The 20,284-nt window shown below is 43.2% G+C and overlaps 1 protein-coding gene across 2 annotated transcripts in view; it reads right to left on the reverse strand.

Moving 5' to 3' along the window:
• Positions 1-20,284, reverse strand: part of LOC139229892 (zinc finger protein 391-like) — a 78,943-nt gene that overhangs the window by 14,434 nt on the left and 44,225 nt on the right. The window contains exon 2 of one of the 2 annotated variants that reach the window (XM_070861526.1): positions 12,108-12,302. The gene's annotated coding sequence lies outside the window, so the exon portion shown is untranslated. Of the gene's footprint in view, positions 1-12,107; positions 12,303-18,715; positions 18,749-20,284 lie in introns of those variants that run through there. The other variant, XM_070861527.1, reaches the window with a different exon arrangement.

Consider the following 20,284-nt stretch of genomic DNA (forward strand, 5'->3'; position numbering starts at 1 on the left):
ACTCAAGGTAGACAAGTCCCTTGGTCCTGATGAAATGCATCCCAGGATATTAAAAGAGATGCAGAAGTTATAGCAGATGCATTCGTTATAATCTACCAAAATTCTCTGGACTCGAGGGAGGTACCAGCGGATTGGAAAGCAGCTAATGTAATGCCTCTGTTTAAAAAAAGGGGGCAGACAAAAGGCAGGTAACTATAGGCCGGTTAGTTTAACATCAGTCGTGGGGAAAATGCTTGAAGCTATCATTAAGGAAGAAATAGCGAGACATCTAGATAGGAGTAGTGCAATCAAGCAGATGCAACATGGATTCATGAAGGGGAAATCATGTTTAACTACTTTACTGGAAATCTTTGAGGCTATAACGAGCATGGTGGATAGAGGTGTACCGATGGATGTGGTGTATTTAGATTTCCAAAAGGTATTCGATAAGGTGCCACACAAAAGGTTACTGCAGGAGATAAAGGTACACGGAGTCAGAGGAAATGTATTAGCATGGATCGAGAATTGGCTGGCTAACAGAAAGCAGAGGGTCGGGATATATGGGTCCTTTTCGGTTTGGAAATCGGTGGTTAGTGGTGTGCCACAGGGATCGGTGCTGAGACCACAACTATTTACAATATACATAGATGACCTGGAAGAGGGGACAAAGTGTAGTGTAACAAAATTTGCAAATGACACAAAGATTAGTGGGAAAGCGGATTGTGTAGAGGACACAGTGAGGCTGCAAAGAGATTTAGATAGGTTAAGCGAATGGGCTAAGGTTTTGGCAGCTGGAATACAATGTCGGAAAATGTGAGGTCATTCACCTTGGGGAAAAAAAAAACAGTAAAAGGGAATATTATTTGAATGGGGAGAAATTACAACATGCTGCGGTGCAGAGGGACCTGGGGGGTCCTTGTGCGTGAATCCCAAAAAGTTAGTTTGCAGGTGCAGCAGGTAATCAGGTAATCAGGACGGCGAATGGAATGTTGGTCTTCATGGCGAGAGGGATGGAGTACAAAAGCAGGGAGGTCCTGCTGCAACTGTACAGGGTATTGGTGAGGCCGCACCTGGAGTACTGCGGCAGTTTTGGTCACCTTACTTAAGGAAGGATATACTAGCTTTGGAGGGGGTACAGAGACCATTCACTAGGCTGATTCCGGAGATGAGGGGGTTACCTTATGATGATAGATTGAGGAGACTGGGTGTTTACTCGTTGGACTTCAGAAGGATGAGGACTGATCTTATAGAAACATTTAAAATAATGAAAGGGATAGACAAGATAGAGGCAGAGAGGTTGTTTCCACTGGTCGGGGAGACTAGAACTCGGGGGCACAGCCTCAAAATACGGGGGTGCCAATTTAAAACAGAATTGAGAGGGAATTTCTTCTCCCAGAGAGTTGTGAATCTGTGGAATTCTCTGCCCAAGGAAGCAGTTGAGGCTACCTCATTGAATGTATTCAAATCACAGATAGATAGATTTTTAACCAATAAGGGAATTAAGGGTTATGGGGAGCGGGCGGGTAAGTGGAGCTGAGTCCACGGCCAGATCAGCTATGATCTTTTTGAATGGCGGAGCAGGCTCGAGGGGCTAGATGGCTTACTCCTGTTCCTAATTCTTTTGTTCTTATGGGGAAGTCCAGAACCAGGGGACACAGTCTTCGGATAAGGGGTAGGCCATTTAGAACAGAGATGAGGAGAAATTTCTTCACTAAGTGAGTTGTTAACCTGTGGAATTTCCTACCACAGAGAATTGTTGATGCCAGTTCATTGGAAATATTCAAGAGTGAGTTAGATAGTGTCCTTATGGCTAAACGGATCAAGGGGTATGGAGAGAAAGCAGAAAATGGGTACTGAGGGAATGATCAGCCATGATCTTATTGAATGGTGCTGCAGGCTCGAAGGGCCGAACGGCCTACTCCTGCACCTATTTTCTATGTTTCTATGAGACAGGGAGTAGTGCTATATAAACAGACAGGGTCTAGTGCTAAATAAACAGAGACAGGGCCTTCGGTAATATAAACAGGGACAGGGTCTCGGGTAATATAAACAGGGACAGGGTCGAGTGCAATATCAACAGGGACGGGGTCGAGTGCAATATCAACAGGGACAGGGTCGAGTGTAACATAAATAGCGACAGTTTCTGCTGTAATATAAACAGGGACAATATAAACAGCGACAGCTTCTAGTATAATATAAACAGAGACAGGGTCTAGCGTAATATAAACTGAGACAGGGTCTGGAGCAATATAAACAGGGACACTATAAACAGAGACAGGGTCCAGTGCTATGTAAACAGAGACAGGGTCTAGTGCAATATAAACAGAGCCAAGGTGTAGTGCAATATAAACAGAGCCAGGGACTAGTGTAATATTAACAGAGACAGGGTCCAGTGTAATATAAACATAGACAGGGTCCAGTGTAATATAAACAGAGACAGGGTCTAGTGCTATATATATATATATATATAAAAACAGAGACAGGGTCTAGTGCTAAATAAAGAGAGCCAGGGACTACTGTAATATAAACAGAGACAGGCCTTAGTGTAATATAAACAGGGACAGGGTCTAGTGCAATATAAATAGGGACAGGGTCTAGTGGTATATAAATAGAGACTCGTGTCATACAAACAGAGACAGGGTCTAGTGGTATATAAACAGAGACAGGATCCAGTGTACTATAAACAGAGACAGGGTCCAGTGCTATGTAAAGAGAGACAGTGTAATATAAACAGAGAAATGGTGTACCTAAAAATAATGTACCGACCTGAGAAGCTGGCGGACCAGTTAAAGAAATACTTTGGTTCTGTTTTCACGAAGGAACACGCAAATAACCTTCCGGAAATACTAGGAGACCGAGGGTCGCGTGAGAAGGGGGAACTGAAAGATATCCTTAAAAAGCGGGAAACTGTATGAGGGAAATTGATGGGATTGAAGGCCGATAAATCCCTCAGCCTGATAGTCTGCATCCCAGAGTACTTAAGGAAGTGGCCACAGAAATAGTGGATGCATTGGTGATCATTTTCCAACAGTCTATCAACTCTGGATCAGTTCCAATGGACTGGAGGGTAGCTAATGTAACACCACTGTTCAAAAAAGGAGAGAGAAAATGGGTAATTATAGACGGGTTAGCCAGACATCAGTAGTGGGGAAAATATTGGAATCAATTATTAAAGATGAAATAGCAGCATATTTGGAAAGCAGTGGCAGGATCGGTCCAAGTCAGCATGGATTTATGAAAGGGAAATCATGCTTGACAAACCTTCTGGAATTTTTTGAGGATATAACTAGTAGAGTGGACAAGGGAGAACCAGTGGATGTGGTGTATTTAGACTTTCAAAAGGCTTTTGACAAGGTCCCACACAAGAGATTGGTGTGCAAAATCGAAGCACATGGTATTGGGGGTAATGTACTGACATGGATAAAAAACTGGTTGGCAGACAGGAAGCAGAGGGTCGGGATAAACTGGTCCTTTTCAGAATGGCAGGCAGTGACTAGTGGAGTGCTGCAGCACTTAGTGCTGGGCCTCCAGCTCTTTAAAATATACATTAATGATTTAGATGAAGGAATTGAGTGTAATATCTCCAAGTTTGCAGATGACACTAAACTGGGTGGCAGTGTGAGCTGTGAGAAGAATGCTAAAAGACTGCTGTGTGACTTGGACAGGTTAGGTGAGTGGGCAAATGCATGGCAGATGCAGTATAATGTGGATAAATGTGAGGTTATCCACTTTGGGGGCAAAAACACGAAGGCAGAATATTATCTGATAGGCAGATTAGGAAAGGGGGAGGTGCGAGACCTAGGTGTCATGGTTCATCAGTCAATGAAAGTTGGCATGCAGGTACAGCAGGCGATGAAGGCGGCAAATGGCATGTTGGCCTTCAAAGCTAGGGGATTTGAGTATAGGAGCAGGGAGGTCTTACTGCAGTTGTACAGGGCCTTAGTGAGGCCTCACCCGGAATATTGTGTTCAGTTTTGGTCTCCTAATCTGAGGAAGGACGTTCTTGCTATTGAGGGAGTGCAGCGAAGGTTCACCAGACTGATTCCCGGGATGGCGGGACTGTCATATGAGGAGAGACTGGATCAATTGGGCCTTTATTCACTGGAGTTTAGAAGGATGAGAGGGGATCTCATAGAAACTTATAAGATTCTGACGGGACTGGACAGGTTAGATGCAGGTAGAATGTTCAAAATGTTGGTCCCTTAGAAGATGAGAAAGGGGATTTAATAATTGGAAATGTGAAAATGGCTGAGACCTTAAACAATTATTTTGCTTTGGTCTTCACAGCGGAAGAAACAAAAACCATGCCAAAAATTCCTGGTCACAGGAATGTGGGAAGGGAGGACCTTGAGACAATCACTATCATTAGGGGGATAGTGCTGGACAGGCTAATGGGACTCAAGGTAGACAAGTCCCTTGGTCCTGATGAAATGCATCCCAGGATATTAAAAGAGATGCAGAAGTTATAGCAGATGCATTCGTTATAATCTACCAAAATTCTCTGGACTCGAGGGAGGTACCAGCGGATTGGAAAGCAGCTAATGTAATGCCTCTGTTTAAAAAAAGGGGGCAGACAAAAGGCAGGTAACTATAGGCCGGTTAGTTTAACATCAGTCGTGGGGAAAATGCTTGAAGCTATCATTAAGGAAGAAATAGCGAGACATCTAGATAGGAGTAGTGCAATCAAGCAGATGCAACATGGATTCATGAAGGGGAAATCATGTTTAACTACTTTACTGGAAATCTTTGAGGCTATAACGAGCATGGTGGATAGAGGTGTACCGATGGATGTGGTGTATTTAGATTTCCAAAAGGTATTCGATAAGGTGCCACACAAAAGGTTACTGCAGGAGATAAAGGTACACGGAGTCAGAGGAAATGTATTAGCATGGATCGAGAATTGGCTGGCTAACAGAAAGCAGAGGGTCGGGATATATGGGTCCTTTTCGGTTTGGAAATCGGTGGTTAGTGGTGTGCCACAGGGATCGGTGCTGAGACCACAACTATTTACAATATACATAGATGACCTGGAAGAGGGGACAAAGTGTAGTGTAACAAAATTTGCAAATGACACAAAGATTAGTGGGAAAGCGGATTGTGTAGAGGACACAGTGAGGCTGCAAAGAGATTTAGATAGGTTAAGCGAATGGGCTAAGGTTTTGGCAGCTGGAATACAATGTCGGAAAATGTGAGGTCATTCACCTTGGGGAAAAAAAAAACAGTAAAAGGGAATATTATTTGAATGGGGAGAAATTACAACATGCTGCGGTGCAGAGGGACCTGGGGGGTCCTTGTGCGTGAATCCCAAAAAGTTAGTTTGCAGGTGCAGCAGGTAATCAGGTAATCAGGACGGCGAATGGAATGTTGGTCTTCATGGCGAGAGGGATGGAGTACAAAAGCAGGGAGGTCCTGCTGCAACTGTACAGGGTATTGGTGAGGCCGCACCTGGAGTACTGCGGCAGTTTTGGTCACCTTACTTAAGGAAGGATATACTAGCTTTGGAGGGGGTACAGAGACCATTCACTAGGCTGATTCCGGAGATGAGGGGGTTACCTTATGATGATAGATTGAGGAGACTGGGTGTTTACTCGTTGGACTTCAGAAGGATGAGGACTGATCTTATAGAAACATTTAAAATAATGAAAGGGATAGACAAGATAGAGGCAGAGAGGTTGTTTCCACTGGTCGGGGAGACTAGAACTCGGGGGCACAGCCTCAAAATACGGGGGTGCCAATTTAAAACAGAATTGAGAGGGAATTTCTTCTCCCAGAGAGTTGTGAATCTGTGGAATTCTCTGCCCAAGGAAGCAGTTGAGGCTACCTCATTGAATGTATTCAAATCACAGATAGATAGATTTTTAACCAATAAGGGAATTAAGGGTTATGGGGAGCGGGCGGGTAAGTGGAGCTGAGTCCACGGCCAGATCAGCTATGATCTTTTTGAATGGCGGAGCAGGCTCGAGGGGCTAGATGGCTTACTCCTGTTCCTAATTCTTTTGTTCTTATGGGGAAGTCCAGAACCAGGGGACACAGTCTTCGGATAAGGGGTAGGCCATTTAGAACAGAGATGAGGAGAAATTTCTTCACTAAGTGAGTTGTTAACCTGTGGAATTTCCTACCACAGAGAATTGTTGATGCCAGTTCATTGGAAATATTCAAGAGTGAGTTAGATAGTGTCCTTATGGCTAAACGGATCAAGGGGTATGGAGAGAAAGCAGAAAATGGGTACTGAGGGAATGATCAGCCATGATCTTATTGAATGGTGCTGCAGGCTCGAAGGGCCGAACGGCCTACTCCTGCACCTATTTTCTATGTTTCTATGAGACAGGGAGTAGTGCTATATAAACAGACAGGGTCTAGTGCTAAATAAACAGAGACAGGGCCTTCGGTAATATAAACAGGGACAGGGTCTCGGGTAATATAAACAGGGACAGGGTCGAGTGCAATATCAACAGGGACGGGGTCGAGTGCAATATCAACAGGGACAGGGTCGAGTGTAACATAAATAGCGACAGTTTCTGCTGTAATATAAACAGGGACAATATAAACAGCGACAGCTTCTAGTATAATATAAACAGAGACAGGGTCTAGCGTAATATAAACTGAGACAGGGTCTGGAGCAATATAAACAGGGACACTATAAACAGAGACAGGGTCCAGTGCTATGTAAACAGAGACAGGGTCTAGTGCAATATAAACAGAGCCAAGGTGTAGTGCAATATAAACAGAGCCAGGGACTAGTGTAATATTAACAGAGACAGGGTCCAGTGTAATATAAACAGATAGGAGGGTCTAGCGTAATATAAACAGACAGGGTCTAGCATAATATAAACAGAGACAGGGTCTTGGGTAATATAAACAGAGACCGGATCTAGTGTAATAGAAACAGGGACAGGATATAGTGTAATACAAACAGACATTGGGTTTGGTGTGATATAAACTGAGACAGGGTCTGGTGCTATATAAACAGAGACAGGGTCCGGTGCTATATAAACAGAGACAATATAAACAGTGACAGGGTCTAGTGTAATATGAACAGATACAAGGTCTAAACAAATATAAATGAAACAGGATCCAGTGTAATATAAACAGAGACAGGGTCCAGCATAATATAAACAGAGACAGGGTCCAGTGATGTATAAACAGGGACAGGGTCCAGTGATGTATAAACAGGGACAGGGTCCAGTGATGTATTAACAGGGACAGAGTCCAGTGATGTATTAACAGGGACAGGGTCCAGTGATGTATTAACAGGGACAGGGTCTAATGCTATATAAACTGATACAGGGCCCGGTGTAATATAAGCAGAGACAGGGTCTGGAGAAATATAAACTGGGACACTATAAACAGAGACAGGGTCTAGTGCTATATAAACAGAGAAGAGAGCAGTGCAATATAAACAGAGACAGGGTCCAGTGTAATATAAACAGAGACAGGGTCCAGTGTAATACAACCAGAGTCAGGATCTAGTGTGATATAAACAGTGACAGTGTCTAATGTAATATAAACAAGGACAGGGTTGAGTTTAATTTTAACAGAAACAGGGTCTAGTATAATAGAGAGAGACAGGGTCGAGTGCAATATAAACGGAGACACCGTCCAGTGCAATATAAACAGATACAGGGTCTAGTGTAATATAAACAGGGCCCGGGTCCAGTGTAATAAACAAGGACAGGGACGACTGTAATATAAACAGAGACAGGCTCTAGTATACTAAACAGAGATAGGTTCTTGGGCAATATAAACAGGGACAGGGTCTAGTGTAATATAAACAGGGACAGGGTCTAATGTAATATAAACAGGGGCAGGGTCTAGTGTAATATAAACAGGGACAGGGTCTAGTGTAATATAAACAGGGACAGGGTCTAGTGTAATATAAACAGGGACAGGGTCTAGTGTCCAGTGAAATATAAACAGGGACAGGGTCTAGTGCAATATAAACAGAGACTAGTGTCATATAAACAGAGTCAGCATCTAGTATAATGCACAGAGACAGGGAGTAGTGTAATATTAACAGAGACAGGGTCTAGTGTAATATAAACAGGGGCAATATAAACAGCGACAGCGTCTAGTCTAATATAAGCAGAGACAGAGCCAAGAGTAATATAAACAGTGACAGAGTCCAGTGTAATATAAACAGAGACACGGTCTAGTGCTATATAAACTGATTTAGGGCCCAGTGTAATATAAGCAGAGACAGGGTCTGGAGAAATATAAACAGGGACACTATAAACAGAGACAGTGCCTAGGGTAATATAAACAGAGACAGGGCCCAGTGTAATATAACCAGAGTCAGGATCAAGTGTGATATAAACAGTGACAGCATCTAGTGTAATATATATAGGGACACGGTTGGGTGTAATATAAACAGAGACAGAGTCCAGCGTAATATAAACAGAGACAGGGTGCAGTGTAATGTAACCAGGTACAGGGTCTAATGTAATATAAATAGGGCCAGGGTCTAGTGTAATACAAGTAGAGACTAGTGAAATATAAACAGGGACAGGGTCTAGGGTAATTTAAACATAGACAATGTCCAGTGTAATATAAACAGAGACGGGGTCTAGTGTAAGATAAGCAGAGACAGGGTCCTGTGTAATATAAACAGAGTAAGGATCTAGTGTAAAATAAACAGTGACAGCATCTAATGTAATATAAACAGGGACAGGGTGTGGTGCAATATAAACTGAGACAGCGTCTCGTCTAATGTAAACAGGGATAGAGTCTAGTGTAATATAAACAGAGACAGGGTCTAGGATAATAAACAGGGACAGCATCTAGTGTAATATTACATTCAACACTGTCCCTGTTTATATGAACAGAGACAAGGTCCAGTGTAATATAAACATGGACAGTGTTCAGTGTAATACAAACAGAGACAGGATCCTGTGCAATATAACCAGGGACAGGGTCCAAAGTAATATAAACAGGGACAGGGTCTTCTGTAATATAAACAGAGAAAGTATCTAGTGTAATATCAACAGAGACAGGATCTAGTGTAATATAAACAGAGACACGGTTTAGTGTAATATAAACAGAGACACGGTCTAGTGTAATATAAACAGGGACACAGTCTAGTGCTTCATTAACAGGGACAGGGTCCAGTGTAATATAAACATAAGACAGGGTTCAGTGTAAAATAAAGAGAAACACAAGAACATATAAATTAGGAACAAGAGTAGGCCATCGAGCCTGCTCCGCCATCCAACAAGACCATGACCGATCTGGCCGTGGACTCAGCCCCACTTACCCGCCCGCTCCCCATAACCCTTAATTCCCTTATTGGTTAAAAATCTATCTATCTGTGATTTGAATACATTCAATGAGCTAGCCTCAACTGCTTCCTTGGGAGAGAATTCCACAGATTCACAACCCTCTGGGAGAAGAAATTCCTTCTCAACTCAGTTTTAAATTGGCTCCCCCGTATTTTGAGGCTGTACCCCCTAGTTCTAGTCTCCCCGACCAGTGGAAACAACCTCTCTGCCTCTATCTTGTCTATCCCTTTCATTATTTTAAATGTTTCGATAAGATCACCCCTCATCCTTCTGAACTCCAACGAATAAAGACCCAGTCTACTCAATCTATCATCATAAGGTAACCCCCTCATCTCTGGAATCAGCCTAGTGAATTGTCTCTGTTCCCCCTCCAAAGCTAGTATATCCTTCCTTAAGTAAGGTGACCAAAACTGCACGCAATACTCCAGGTGCGACCTCACCAATACCCTGTACAGTTGCAGCAGGACCTCCCTGCTTTTGTACTCCATCCCTCTCGCAATGAAGGCCAACATTCCATTCGCCTTCCTGATCACCTGCTGCACCTGCAAACTAACTTTTTGAGATTCATGCACAAGGAGGGGGCACGGTTTAATGTTTTTCTGTTAACTCCTAAAAGAGTTCATGCACAAGGACCCCCAGGTCCCTCTGCACCGCAGCATGTTGTAATTTCTCCCATTCAAATAATATTCCCAAGTGACAAGTGTAATATAACCAGAGACAGGGTCTAGTGTCATATAAACAGGGACAGGGTCTAGTGTCATATAAACAGGGACAGGGTCTAGTGTCATTTAAACAGGGACAGGGTCTAGTGTCATTTAAACAGGGACAGGGTCTAGTGTCATATAAACAGGGACAGGGTCTAGTGTCATATAAACAGGGACAGGGTCTAGTGTCATATAAACAGGGACAGGGTCTAGTGTCATATAAAGAGGGACAGGGTCCAGTGTCATATAAAGAGAGACAGGGTCCAGTGTCATATAAAAAGTGACATGGTCCAGTGTTATATAAAAAGAGACATGGTCCAGTGTAATATCAACAATGACAGGGTGTAATGTAATATAAAGAGACAGCATCTTGTGTAATATAAAGAGACAGTATCTAATGTAATATAAAGAGACAGTATCTAGTGTATTATAAAGAGACAGTATCTGGTGTAATACAAACAGGGACAAGGACTCGTGTAATATAAACAGGGCCGGGGAGTCGTGTAATATAAACAGGGACAGGGTTCAGTGTAATTTAAAGAGAGACAGGGTCTTGTGCAAAAAAAGAGACTATGTCTAATGCAGTATAAAGTGAGATGTTCTAGTGTAACATAAACAGAGATAGGGGCTCGGGAATATAAACAGAGACAGGATCTAATGCAATGTAAACCGACAGGGTCTAGTGTAATATAAACAGAGATAGGGTCTAGTGTAACGTAAGCAGAGATAGGGTCTAGTGCAATATAAACAGAGATAGGGTCTAGTGTAATATAAACAGGGACAGGGTCTAGTGTAATATAAACAGGGACAGGGTCTAGTGTAATATAAACAGGGACAGGGTCTAGTGTAATATAAACATGGACAGGGTCTAGTGCAATATAAACAGGGACAGGGTCTAATGTAATATAAACAGGGACAGGGTCTAGTGCAATATAAACAAGGACAGGTTCCAGTATAATATAAACAGGGACAGGGTCTAGTGTAATGTAAACCGACAGGGTCTAGTGTAATGTTAACCGACAGGGTCTAGTGTAATGTAAACCGACAGGGTCTAGTGTTGTGGATATGTGAAAATGTATAAGCAATAAAGACAGTGAAGTGAACTGGATATTAAATGCATACAGACATTAAAATCGAGAAGTAGAGAACGTGGGAATTATATATGGACAGTATAAGCTAACAAAGAATTCATGGTGGAATAGCCATGAAAATCTCAGACTCGAGACTGCAAAATGTTACAATACTAACCCAGCTTGAAAAAAAACCCACAGCTTGCAAAAAACCTCAAGGTCTTATTAGATCATGTTATTAACCTGAAACATTAAAAGAAGGTCTTTGTTTAAAATAAGACCATACTTAGGTCGGCTTATGAGTGGACAAAGGGAAAGAGGGATTAAAGAGGATAGGCTGAACTAGGATGTCACTCTAATTGTATCTTGTTATCTTTGACCGAAAATGTATAACCATCGTCCCTTTACAATGTAACGTCACTTTGTCCGTCGGAAGTGAGTGCGGTCTATCAGAGTTGCATTCCTTCTGTCTGATAAGGTCCCCGATCGGGATTTGCTTTTTAAAAAAAAGCTTGCTTTGTTTAAAGCACAATCGGTATTCGACTCAGTGATTTCACTGAATCAGATTGAAGGAAAAGAATCCAGAAATCAACATTTGGTGTCAGAAGTGGGATCTCAACGGACGACTGCCGAAAACTTGCGAATTAAGAGCCAGACTTGCCTTGGACGAGACGAGGGGAAAGTGGCCACTGGAGTAAGTATACTTTCAATACTGCTCCAGTTTCCCCCGGTTTCAAAAGTCTGAGGAAAGTTTAGCCGCTCGCTGGTTCTCAGGTAGTGTCTGAACGAGATCGAGGACAATCTGGTGAATACCTTTCAAACTTAGAATAGGGATAGAGATAGGGAAATTGCGCGGTGACGCAAACCAAGCGGCGACTCGGAAAGATAGGTTAGAATAGGCAAGTCTGCCTGGGTTCGAGGCCCAGTGTCTGTGTGGGTTCGAGGCCCAAGTCAAACCGCGCAGCAATGCGGAGAGAGAGAATCGCGCGAACCGCGTAGGGAAACGCGGAGGTTAGGTAATTACGTAAAATTAAGCCGCGGGACTACGTGGGACTGTGTAAATTTTAAATTGTACTTACGCCAGGTTCGGCATCGATCTTGTATATCACTTGGTCCGCCTAGGCTCTGGGTAAGATAACTGAAACCACCACGGGCGACGTGGAGACAATCAGGACTAATTAGGACCCTGATCCAACGTGCGGCGACACAGGATGGGTAATTTAGATAAAACTACGAATTCCCTGAAATGTCATGGATCCAAAAATAGAGCCGGCCTAAACAATTAATAGGAAAGAAGAGAGACTCTTATGAACATCTGTTTTAAATGAGAAATGCTTATGTGATTTTTCTTTGGAAAAGAAAGCCTGGGAGTTGTGGTTTGTTTTAGCTCCACCCACTTTTTCAAACAGAATGAAAGTTTTTTTAACCCTTCGTAGTGTTGTCCTGTATGTGGGAAGTTTAAGAGTGTGAGCCTTATTGAATTACGTACATTCGGATGATAAGTTACGGAGCCAGGAAATGCACAAAGGATAGGTTTGTTGAGTAAAAAAAAAGAAAAAAATACATGGTCCCGGTGGTTAAAAAAGGATTTGACATGCTCACTTACTTGTCGAAAGAAAACATGCAATGATTGATTACATCACAAAGTTTGAATCAGGATTTTGAGATATTCAGAGAAGGCACAGCAAAACAACTGAGATGGATTCAAAAGGATTCAAAAAAAAATATTACATTAAATCTGCAGTTTAGAAGAAATAGTATAACACGACCTTGAGGCTGGAACAATTGATATAACGAAAAGCAGTCCACAGCCTACGTGCCAGACTTCCCTCTAGTTATGGAAAAAAAAGACGTAACGTACTAAATAGGTGCTGGAAAAAAAAATGTTCTGAGATTTTAAATTATGAGAAAAGTTCCATTGCAGTCCTAAAAAAAAATGCATCACTCCTGTCGTGTTGGCAGAAAAACTCCATTAAATTAGGGCTTTCATTGACAGAAGGAGGACATATTAAAAACCGTAGACGTCTTAAAGAAAGAGTGCACGCACGAGAAATGTACTCAGAGTTCCACTGGGACCTCTGAGAAAGGTATCGATAGACTATATAGTTAAAATGGTTGGCTTTGCATTGACCGAAGCTGATGACGAAATTGAATTTCAATAAACAGATAGCTATTAAAAATGTGTGGTCTCGTTTTAAATCAATTAAAAAAATATCTTTGGCAAGTACTTGAATAAGAAGTTAAAAAATATTGGAGTTTAATCAAATGCTGCCTTTCCTGATGAAAATATTTTTTTTTCAGATGGTTATGTGAAGTCACGTAATGACATCAGGTCTCCTTACAAACCTGTAAAGGAGTTAACCCTTTCCATTGACAGCCGTTTCATACTGAACATTATCAATTTGGATTTCTTAATAGAAAAAGACTCACCTAACAGAGGAATGGTGCGATAGTCAGAATAAAAATAAAAACAGAACTAGCTTATGTAATAATACTTGCCTGATACAATAAAGAAATAGATACTCAAACAAAACAAATTGAAGAGTTAAAAGGCTAAGATAAATAAGCTGAAAGGGATCCACAAACCCAACTTAACCCTGACCTCCGATTTCACGGAGTGACCTCGACATGCATGGATATAATGCAGAATCAAGGGACCTGTGGGCCCTGGTAAAGCAAACCCTGAGCCCAACTGAGCATGCCCGATTTCTAACTCACCTGGGACATGCTACTCATGATGCATTGTTGGTTGCTCACCCTAACGATGTCCAGGATCGCCTAAATGCTATCTTTAATGCTCTCACCACGACCCTTCAGAAGCCCATCAGTATGGCCGCAGTATTAGAAACTAAACCCAAACGAGAAGAAACTGCCGATGAATTCATGGAAAGATTTATTGAAATATACGGAAGTCAATCAGGAGATAATGCCTTCAGGGCAGGAGAGGATTCTCCTCAATTCTGCGCTATCTTCTTCAGTGCCTGCCCTATTCGATTGCTCACGCTATCCGGACAAATAATATGAATTGGGCAGATAACAGTAAAGCCCAGATGGAAAGGGCGGTTAAGTATTATTGGAAGGAAAAGAAAGGAGAGGGGGGAGGTGCGCCCCCAACCCGGGTCAAGACTGAATACGTGACTAGAAAGGAAGAGCCGCCTCGGGTGGAAGGACCAAAACCCGACCCAAGGGGATATCAGATGGAACCGCAGTGTTGCATGCAGAGTTGGGTGGATAAACAGGGATACGGTTATATCAAACACCCAAATGGCCCAGGGCCCTGCTAATTACGGACCACCCTACTGTCCCCGGCCTGGTATGGGAAGAGGTCGGGGCTGGGAAAGACGAGATGGATGCTTTATTTGTGGGCAAGGACATTGGAATAGAAATTGTCCCTCCCGTCAGCACGAAAAAGGAAGGAGGAAGAAGAGGAGGGGGGCAAGAGGATGGGGATCTTACACTAACTTCTCACAGAACAACCCCTTTGGCCAACCGTCCCCCGATTCGTATTGACTACGCAGCTTGATTGTGCAGGGATCCTGCCCGGATGACGAACCGATGATATTGTTAAAAATTCAGAATGAGTGGCAACCCTTCTTGATAGATATGGGAGCCTTCATGTCTTCTGTACAATCAAAGCTTAAACTCCCCGCCTTCACTGAAACACAGGGACTGTCATGATTCCTGGAACAAGTATCGACATTCCCGGTGTCAGAACCGGTTAAAATGGGTTATCAGGAAGAATCGGTGGAACATCGATTTGTTATCACAACCAATCTGGACTGTAACTTGATGGCTAGAGACCTCCTCTGCAATTTCCAGTTGCATTTGGAGTGTGGAGATGATGGGATTATTGTAAAACAGGGAACCCTTAAGCGGCAGTATTATACCACTAGAACCCCTCAGTGGTGGTCTCTGGACCTGCCGCAGGCACCCTATCACGTGACCCTAGCATACGATCCCAGTGGAAAGAATCAGGACCTGCAGAACTTTTGTCAGGATCACGAAGGGGAAGTGAAGGAAATTCTATTAAGGGCTAGAGTGACTGGACCAGAAGGGAAGGCAGATTTTGTGGAAATGGACAGCCCCCAACGGTGGCACCACATATTACTCATGAAGTATTACCTCCCCACCACGCTAAAGATTTGGGAGTTATGGTGCGCCAGGCTATAGACGAGGCTGACCCTACCAGCCGGGATTTGCAAATGTGGACTGGCCCTCTATCCGACAGTACCCACTTAAATCACAGGCAATACCGAGTATCCACCGAGCTTTGGAGGCTAGCCGAGTTGAACCAATTTGCCAGTTTCCAGTCCCTAGCACGGCTAAACAAATGCGACAGTGGTTGGGGATGATCAATTACTGCAGATCCTGGATCCCTAATGTTGCCCTGATGACTAAGCACCTCACCCCATATACAAATAAGTAAGGCAGCTTTGAAATAGAAACCGCAGACATCCAAGCCTTTAAGGAACTAAAGACAGCCCTGCTGCAAATTCCGGCTTTGGGCCGGCCCCTCGATGACCGGCCCTTTCAACTGTATTGTACAATCCTGAAAGACTGTGCTACTGCTGTGTTAACTCAGAAACACAGGGATAATAGGTCTGTTGCCGACTACTCTTCCAAAATAGACCCCGTTGCCTTGGGACTCCCTGTATGCGTTCAAATATTAACCGGCATCTACAATAGCCTTCAATCCGCTGCCAACATCACCCTCCAGCAAGATATTGTTGTGTACACCTCTCACTCCGTAGCTGCCCTCCTGGGCCAACTGCAGACTCAACACCTTACCATGGCCAGGCAAAGCAGACATGAGATCTACTTACTAAACAATCCTAAGCTGACCTTTCGGCACTGTGCTGCATTTAATCCGGCCTGTTTTCTTACTGAGCCACCCCAAGATGAGGAAGAACTCAGTCATGATTGTTTATCTTTAATTCAAGAGGCCACATCAGTCAGGGAAGATTTAGTTGATGTACCAATGGAAGATCCAGACTGTATTATGTATATTGACGGAAATTCTTCTATTAATCCAGAAGGTACACGAATCTCAGGATACGCCATCGTGAACCAGGAGAATCAGGTCTTGGAATCTGCCACCTTTGAAACTGCCTATTCTGTCCAACAAGCTGAACTATTCGCCCTCACCCGAGCCTGTATCTTGGCCAAAGACCTCAAAGTCAATATCTATACCGACTCTAGATATGCCTTTGGGGTGGCCCATGATTTCGGACAATTATGGAAAAATAGGGGATTCCTAACCTCACAGGGGAATGAGATATCCCATAAGCAACTAGTATCTGATTTGTTGTAAGCCCTCATGCTCCCCAAGCACATTGCCATTGTTAAATGTACCGCCCACACCACCGGAAAATCCCCGGTTGATATAGGGAACCACTGTGCTGACAAAGAGGCTAAACAGGCCTCTCGTGACCAACAGATGGTAGTGCCCAAAATGAGTCAGACTAAAAATCCTGCGAAAGATAAGTTAGCCTCGGAAAAACCAATGCCAACCATCCAAGATGTTATTAAAGCACAGGAGGACGCTTCTGAAAAAAGGAAAACTGTTGTGAAAAAATTATGGATGTATTTATGACAATGTTTCTAAACTCTGGACCACTCCCGCGGAACAGACTTTCATGTCTGACGAGTTGGCTCTATGGGTTATTGAATGTATGCATTTTGCTACTCATTGTGGAGCAAGGACCACGAGTGACACACTTTTGGCTACTTGGTGGCACCCTAGACTCCAGGCGCTCTAATCCAGGGAAGGGAGTCCCCTGTGATTGGGGTAAAATGCCCCGACCCAAAGGTCCCTTTGAGACATTTCAGTTGGACTACATTGAATTGCAAAAAGTTCAGTGTTACAAATATGTATTAGTAATAGATGATGTGTTTAGCAGATGGATTGAAGCCTACCCTACCCTGGACAATAAGGCTCAAACTGTTGTTAAGGTGTTAATGAGGGAAATTGTTCCTAGATATGGTATCTCAGCTCGACTGATGACCACCCTATGTTCTTTCTCTGACTCAGGCTCTGCAACTAGCTCACAACCAGGTTCGAGGCGCTCACCTCGACCTCCCAGTTTTACCCGAATCGTCCCTCGTGGTACCAGAGAAGTATGTCCTGATTAAGAAATGGATTCGGAAGGTATTACAGCCACGATGGGAGGGGCCTTTTCAAGTGTTACTCGCTACCCCCACTGCAGCCAAGGTTGAGGGGAAAAGTGCCTGGGTTCACCTGCTCACCACCCTCTAACGAACCTATTTCACTGGTTATTATAATTCCTGTTTCTGTTCCAGATTTCCTCTTCTCCACAGCTGAACAAGACCATTGGCATCCTAATTGGAACATGGGTCCCGAGGAGACCAGTTTGAACTTTTACCCGTAGTGATAGACAGCCAGCTACACCGACGGTGACCTGAGAAGAGAGACGGGAGAACCAAACTCTTTTAATCAGCAAAATAATTGGACTATTTATCTGAATCCTGAGCCATAAGATGAAACTGTGTCTGTATGCCACAGTCTGTATAATATGACAATTTCGGCGCATGGGAGGGGAGACAGAGACGAGAGCTCCATGTAAACACCTTTTTGTACATGTCTTATATTTATGTGCAAAATGGGAACTTTTCTAGATGTTGGGTGTGTTCACATTCCCTATACATTTCCCTATACATTCCAAAGGGGGAATTCCTTTGCGCCGCATTCCACTAACCCTAACTGAGACTGTCAGATGGATTCAGAGCCAAACTATCACGAGAGGAGGGGTGCCAATACAAATACGAGAGAGGAAAGGCGGGTCAAAAGAGGGATCACGGAGATCAGGAGGAGTATCATACCGTGACCACATGAACGACCACGTGGAGGTCACCAAGTGGGAGAGTGCTGGAGACCCCATTAGTCAGACGTTCCAGGGATGGTACCAACCAACCTACGACCGTGGAAAGGAACCCCCATTCTTAGCCCTGACCAATACCTCGGGGATTGGGAGGCCAACCGGGGACATATGTCAAACCCGAAATGACACCAGTAACAAGGGACATATCATAGGGTACAGCAAATGCCCAAACAGTCTCAACATCACCACAGGTGCACGAGTCACCATCCTCTCTCACCTTCCGAATAAAACAGGTGGAGGTTTGTGGGCCCAGTCCTGGGACCCGGAAGATGGACAGGGTCCTGTTATCTGGGATATGTGGCGCCATTTGTGCAGCAAGTACGTACCCTGGCGGAAGCACATGCCTCGAGCCGATACAAGCAAGCCATCACCCCCGCCGACAAGTTCTTTGGGGTCATGATGTTCCCAATCGGGATAGGACGTCTCATGGATGAAGTACAGAACCTCGAGATGATATTGGAACAGATAGCTAACAATACTGCTGAAGCTCTGGAGGACATCACAGCTGAAATGGTAGCAATAAGGACTGTAGCATTACAAAACCGAATGGCCCTCGATTACCTGTTAGCTGAGAAAGGGGGAACGTGTGCCCTGATAGGATCTGAATGTTGCACTTCCATCCCCGATAATTCAGAAAACATAATCAATCTCGTTGATCACATAAGAAGGGAGGTAAAGAAGTTATCCACCCCTGCAGAAGGAGTAGGCTGGTTTGATTGGCTGTTAGGTGGATCTTGGGGATCGTATCTAATGCATGGAGCAATTATTCTCATCGTAATAATAATTACCTGTTGCTTGATTATTGGTTGCTTTAACCTTTGTGGTAAAGTCATGATGGCAAGATTAGCAAACCCTCTTGTGGTCAAGGGCTCCCGGGTTATGATCCAACGAACTAAAGAATATTCGACAATAACAACAATATGATTCAGGAAATAGAGTGTGAACGGATGAATGCGATACTCCTAGAATGATCCTAAGTGTTCTCATGGAATGATAAAAGGGGGGAATGTGGATATGTGAAAATGTATAAGCAATAAAGACAGTGAAGTGAACTGGATATTAAATGTAGACAGACATTAAAGTTGAGAAGTTGAGAACGTTGGAATTATATATGGACAGTATAAGCTAACAAAGAATTCATGGAGGAATAGCCATGAAAATCTCAGACTCGAGACTGCAAAATGTTACAATACCAACACAGCTTGAAAAAAAACCCACAGCTTGCAAAAAACCTCAAGGTCTTATTAGATCATGTTATTAACCTGAAACATTAACAGAAGGTCTTTGTTTAAAATAAGATCATACTTAGGTCGGCTTATGAGTGGACAAAGGGAAAGAGGGATCAAAGAGGCTAGGCTGAACTAGGATGTCACTCTAATTGTATCTTGTTATCTTTTACCGAAAATGTATAACCATCGTCCCTTTACAATGTAACGTCACTTTGTCCGTAGGAAGTGAGTGCGATCTATCAGAGTTGCATTCCTTCTGTCTGATAAGGTCCCCGATCGGGATTTGCTTTTTAAAAAAAGGCTTGCTTTGTTTAAAGCACAATCGGTATTCGACTCAGTGATTTCAGTGAACCAGATTGAAGGAAAAGAATCCAGAAATCAACAGTGTAATGTAAACCGACAAAGTCTAGTGTAATGTAAACCGACAGGGTCGAGAGTAATGTAAACAGGGACAAGGTCTAGTGTAATATAAACAGAGACAGGGTCTAGTGTAATATAAACAGGGACAGGGTCTCGTGTATTATAAACAGGGACAGGGTCTAGTGTATTATAAACAGGGACAGGGTCTAGTGTATTATAAACAGGGACAGGGACTAGTGTAATATAAACAGAGACAGGGTCCAGTGTAATATAAACAAGGACAGGGTCCAGTGTAATGTAAACAGAGACAGGGTCTAGTGTAATATAAACAGAGACAGTGTCTAGTGTAATATAAACAGAGACAGTGTCTAGTGTAATATAAACAAGGACAGGGTCTAGTGTAATATAAACAGGGACAGGGTCTAGTGTAATGTAAACAGAGACAGGATCTAGTGTAATATAAACAGAGACAGGGTCTAGTGTAATGTAAACAGACAGGGTCTAGTGTAATGTAAACAGACAGGGTCTAGTGTAATTTAAACAGAGACAGGGCCCAGTGTAATATAAACAGGGATAGGGTCCAGTGTAACATAAACAGAGACAGGGTCTAGTGCAATATAAACAGAGACATGGTCTAATGCAATATAAACAGGAACAGCATCTGCCGTAATTTAAACAAGGACAGCGTCTACCGTAATATAAACAGGGACAGCGTCTAGCGTAATATAAACAGGGACAGGGCCCAGTGTAATATAAACAGGGGCAGGG

Source organism: Pristiophorus japonicus, chromosome 19 (assembly GCF_044704955.1).
Source record: "Pristiophorus japonicus isolate sPriJap1 chromosome 19, sPriJap1.hap1, whole genome shotgun sequence".
Classification (NCBI taxonomy): Eukaryota; Metazoa; Chordata; class Chondrichthyes; family Pristiophoridae; genus Pristiophorus; species Pristiophorus japonicus.